This window comes from Sorex fumeus, unplaced genomic scaffold (assembly GCF_029834395.1).
Source record: "Sorex fumeus unplaced genomic scaffold, SorFum_2.1 ptg000116l, whole genome shotgun sequence".
Taxonomy (NCBI): Eukaryota; Metazoa; Chordata; class Mammalia; order Eulipotyphla; family Soricidae; genus Sorex; species Sorex fumeus.
Genome location: NW_026606173.1, coordinates 1,340,893 through 1,346,526, shown reverse-complemented (window position 1 = coordinate 1,346,526; position 5,634 = coordinate 1,340,893).

Sequence of the window (5,634 nt, the reverse complement as noted above, 5' to 3'; positions counted from 1 at the left end):
CTGACCAGGCTTGAATCGATAGCCAAGTAAACAGCAGGGCTGCGAATATGAACAGGCCGCTGAAAACCAGCATTGGGTTACTTGGACATTCAACAGTGGTGTAATGAAAACCTGCGTGGAGTTGAGAGTCAGATGAATTCCAGATTCGCAGTGAATGAATGGAACATTCTGTAGTGGAGATAACAAAGATTTCTGAAGGCTGGTAGTGTGGTGGGACAATGAAGAGCTGAACAGGGTGGAGTGAATTGTCAATTAAACAGCACGGCTGCGAGTATGAACAGGCCTCTGAAAACCAGCATTGGCTTACTTGGACATTCACAAGTGGTGTAATGTTAACCAGGCGGGAGTGGAGAATCAGATAAACTCCAGACTCGCAGTGAATGAATGGAACATTCTGTAGTGGAGATTGCAATGATTTCTGAAATCTGGATTGTGGGGACACGAAAATGAAGAGCTGACCAGTGTTGAGTGGATAGCCTGTAAAAAGCCTCGGCTTCGAATGTGAACAGACCACTGAAAACCAGTATTGCATTACTTCGACTTTCAGCAGTGGTGTAACGAAAGCCTGCGTGGAGTGCAGATTCAGATGAATTCCAGATTCCCAGTGAATGAATGGAACATCCTGTAGTGGAGATTACAATGATTTCTGAAGGCTGGGTTGTGTGCACAGGAAAATGAGGAGCAAAACAGGTTGAGTGGATAGCCAATTGAACAGCACGACTGCGAACATGAACAGGCCTCTGAAAACCAGCATTGTTTTACTTGGACATTCACAAGTGGTGTAAGATAAATCTGCAGGTAGTGGAGATTCAGTTGAATTCCAGATTCGCAGTGAATGAATGGAACATTCTGTACTGGAGATTGCAATGATTTCTCAAGTCTGGATTGTTTGGACATGAAAATGAAGAGCTGACCACAGTTGTGTGGATACCCAGTAAAAAGCAGGGCTTAGAGTGTGAACAGACCGCTGAAAACCAGCATTGTGTTACTTGGACATTCATAAGTGGTGTAATGAAAGCCTACCTGGAGTGCAGATTCAGATGAATTCCAGATTGGCAGTGAATGAATGGAACATTCTGTACTGGCGATTCCAATGATTTCTGAAGTCTGATATTGTGGAAAAGAAAATGAAAGGCTGACCAGGTTTGAGTGGATAGACAATTGAACAGCACACTGCGAGTGTGAAAAGGCGGCTGAAAACCAGCATTGGATTACTTGGTCATTCACCAGTGCTGTAATGAAAACCTGCCTGGAGCGGAGAGTCAGATGAATTGCAGAATCGCAGTGAATGAATGGAACAGTCTGTAGTGGAGATCCCAATGATTTCTGAAGGCTGGTTTGTGTGGAGAGGAAAATGAAGAGCTGACCAATATTGAGTGGATAGCCCATTGAACAGCACTTCTGCGAGTTGAACATGCCTCTGAAAACCAGTATTGAGTTACTTGGACATTCACCAGTGGCGTAACGAAAACCTGCCGGGAGTGGAGGTTCAGATGAATTCCAGATTCGCAGTGAATGAATGGAACATTCTCTAGTGGTGATTCCAATGATTTCTGAAGGCTGGCTTTTGTGGACACGAAAATGTAGAGCTGAACAGGGTGGAGTGGATAGCCAAATGAACAGCACGTCTCTTAGTATGAACAGGCCACTGAAAACCAGCATTGGCTTACTTGGACATTCACAAGTGGTGTAACGATAACCCGCCGGGAGTTGAGAGTCAGATGAATTTAAGATTCGCAGTGAATGAACGGAACATTCTGTGGAGGAGATACCAATTATTTCTGAAGGTTGGGTTATGAGGACAGGAAAATGTAGAGCTGAATAGGGTTGGGTGGATAGCAAATTGAACAGCACGGCTGAGTGTGTTAGCAGGCGGCTTAAAACCAGCATTGTCTTCCTTGGACATTTACCAGTGGTGTCACGAAAACCTTCCGGGAGTGGAGACTCTGATGAATTCCAGATTCGCGTGATTGTATGGAACATTCTGTAGTGGTGATTGCCAACATTTAGATATCTGGATAGTCTGGACAGGATATTGAAGAGCTGACCGATATTGAGTGGATAGCCAGTGAACAGCACGGTTTCGAGTGTGAACAGACCACTAAGAAGCAGCATTGCATTACTTGGACATTCATCAGTGGTGTAACGAAAGCCTTCCTGGAATGCAGATTCAGATTATTTCCAGATTCACAGTGAATGAATGGAAATTTCTGTAGTAGAGATTCCAATGATTTCTGAACGCTGGGTTGTGTGGACAGGAAAATGAAGAGCTGACTAGGTTTGACTGGATTGCCAATTGAACAGCAAGGCTGTGAGTGTGAACAGCCGCTGAAAACCAGCATTGGATTACCTGGTCATTCACCAGTGTTGTTAGGAAAATCTGCCTGGTGTGGAGAGTCAGAGGAATTCCAGATTCGCAGGGAACGAATGGAACATTCTGAAGTGGAGATAAGAATGATTTCTGAAGGCTCGGTGTGTGGAAGGAAAATCAAGAGCTAACCAGCGTTCACTGGATAGCCAATTGAACAGCACGGCTGCGAGTGTTAACACGCAGCTGAAACCAGCCTTGGGTTGCTTGGACATTCAACAGTGGTGAAACGAAAACCTGCTGGGAGTGGAGAACAAGATGAATTCAAGATTCGCGTGAATGAATGAAACATTCTGTAGTGTAGATTGCAATGGTTTCTGAGGTTTGTATTGTCTGAACTGGAAAAAGAAGAACTCACCAGTGTTGAGTCGCTAGACCGTGAACAGCACGGGTTCGAGTGTGAATAGACCACTGAAAACCATCATTGCGTTACTTGAACATTCAGCAGTGGTGCAATGAAAACCTGCCGGGAGTGGAGATTCAGATGAATTCCAGATTCGCAGTGAATGCATGGAACATTCTCTAGTGGTGATTCCAATGATTTCTGAAGGCTGGGTTTTGTGGACACGAAAATGTAGAGCTGAACAGGGTGGAATGGATAGCCAAATGAACAGCACGTCTCGTAGTAAGAACAGGCCACTGAAAACCAGCTTTGGCTTAATTGGACATTCACAAGTGGTGTAACGAAAACCTGACGGGAGTTGAGAATTAGATGAATTTCAGATTTGCAGTCAATGAATGGAACATTCTGTGGAGGAGATACCAATTGTTTCTGAAGTTTGGGTTATGTGGACAGGAAAATGGAGCTGAAGAGGGTTGAGTGGATAGCAAATTGAACAGCACGGCTGAGAGTATGAGCAGGCCACTTAAAACCAGCATTGGCTTACTTGGATATTTACCAGTGGTGTCACGAAAACCTGCCGGGAGTGGAGATTCAGATGAATTCCAGATTCGCTGTGAATGAATGGAACATTCTGTAGTGGAGATAACAATGATTTCTCCAGTCTCTGTGGTGTGGACAGGAAAATGTAGAGCTGGCCAGGGTTGAGTGGATAGCCAATTGAACAGCACCACTGCGCTTGTGAAGAAAACACTTAAAACATTGGGTTACTTGGACATTCAACAGTGGTGTAACGAAAACCTGCCGGGAGTGGAGGTTCAGAGGAATTCCAGATTCGCAGTGAATGAATGGAACATTCTCTAGTGGAGATTCCAATGATTTCTGAAGGCTGGGTCGTGTGGAAGGAAAATCAAGAACTAATCAGGATTTAGTGGAAAGCCAATTGTATAGCATGGCTGCGAGTGTGAACATGCAGCTGAAAACCAGCATTGGGTTACTTGGACATTCATCAGTGGTGTAAGGAAAACCTGCATGGAGTGGAGAGTCAGTTGAATTCCACATTCGCAGTGAATGAATGGAACATTCTGTAGAGGAGATTCCAATGATTTCTGAAGCCTGTGTTGTGTGGACAGGAAAATGAAGAGCTGACCAGGCTTGAATCGATAGCCAAGTAAACAGCAGGGCTGCGAATATGAACAGGCCGCTGAAAACCAGCATTGGGTTACTTGGACATTCAACAGTGGTGTAATGAAAACCTGCGTGGAGTTGAGAGTCAGATGAATTCCAGATTCGCAGTGAATGAATGGAACATTCTGTAGTGGAGATAACAAAGATTTCTGAAGGCTGGTAGTGTGGTGGGACAATGAAGAGCTGAACAGGGTGGAGTGAATTGTCAATTAAACAGCACGGCTGCGAGTATGAACAGGCCTCTGAAAACCAGCATTGGCTTACTTGGACATTCACAAGTGGTGTAATGTTAACCAGGCGGGAGTGGAGAATCAGATAAACTCCAGACTCGCAGTGAATGAATGGAACATTCTGTAGTGGAGAATGCAATGATTTCTGAAATCTGGATTGTGGGGACACGAAAATGAAGAGCTGACCAGTGTTGAGTGGATAGCCTGTAAAAAGCCTCGGCTTCGAATGTGAACAGACCACTGAAAACCAGTATTGCATTACTTCGACTTTCAGCAGTGGTGTAACGAAAGCCTGCGTGGAGTGCAGATTCAGATGAATTCCAGATTCCCAGTGAATGAATGGAACATCCTGTAGTGGAGATTACAATGATTTCTGAAGGCTGGGTTGTGTGCACAGGAAAATGAGGAGCAAAACAGGTTGAGTGGATAGCCAATTGAACAGCACGACTGCGAACATGAACAGGCCTCTGAAAACCAGCATTGTTTTACTTGGACATTCACAAGTGGTGTAAGATAAATCTGCAGGTAGTGGAGATTCAGTTGAATTCCAGATTCGCAGTGAATGAATGGAACATTCTGTACTGGAGATTGCAATGATTTCTCAAGTCTGGATTGTTTGGACATGAAAATGAAGAGCTGACCACAGTTGTGTGGATACCCAGTAAAAAGCAGGGCTTAGAGTGTGAACAGACCGCTGAAAACCAGCATTGTGTTACTTGGACATTCATAAGTGGTGTAATGAAAGCCTACCTGGAGTGCAGATTCAGATGAATTCCAGATTGGCAGTGAATGAATGGAACATTCTGTACTGGCGATTCCAATGATTTCTGAAGTCTGATATTGTGGAAAAGAAAATGAAAGGCTGACCAGGTTTGAGTGGATAGACAATTGAACAGCACACTGCGAGTGTGAAAAGGCGGCTGAAAACCAGCATTGGATTACTTGGTCATTCACCAGTGCTGTAATGAAAACCTGCCTGGAGCGGAGAGTCAGATGAATTGCAGAATCGCAGTGAATGAATGGAACAGTCTGTAGTGGAGATCCCAATGATTTCTGAAGGCTGGTTTGTGTGGAGAGGAAAATGAAGAGCTGACCAATATTGAGTGGATAGCCCATTGAACAGCACTTCTGCGAGTTGAACATGCCTCTGAAAACCAGTATTGAGTTACTTGGACATTCACCAGTGGCGTAACGAAAACCTGCCGGGAGTGGAGGTTCAGATGAATTCCAGATTCGCAGTGAATGAATGGAACATTCTCTAGTGGTGATTCCAATGATTTCTGAAGGCTGGGTTTTGTGGACACGAAAATGTAGAGCTGAACAGGGTGGAGTGGATAGCCAAATGAACAGCACGTCTCTTAGTATGAACAGGCCACTGAAAACCAGCATTGGCTTACTTGGACATTCACAAGTGGTGTAACGATAACCCGCCGGGAGTTGAGAGTCAGATGAATTTAAGATTCGCAGTGAATGAACGGAACATTCTGTGGAGGAGATACCAATTATTT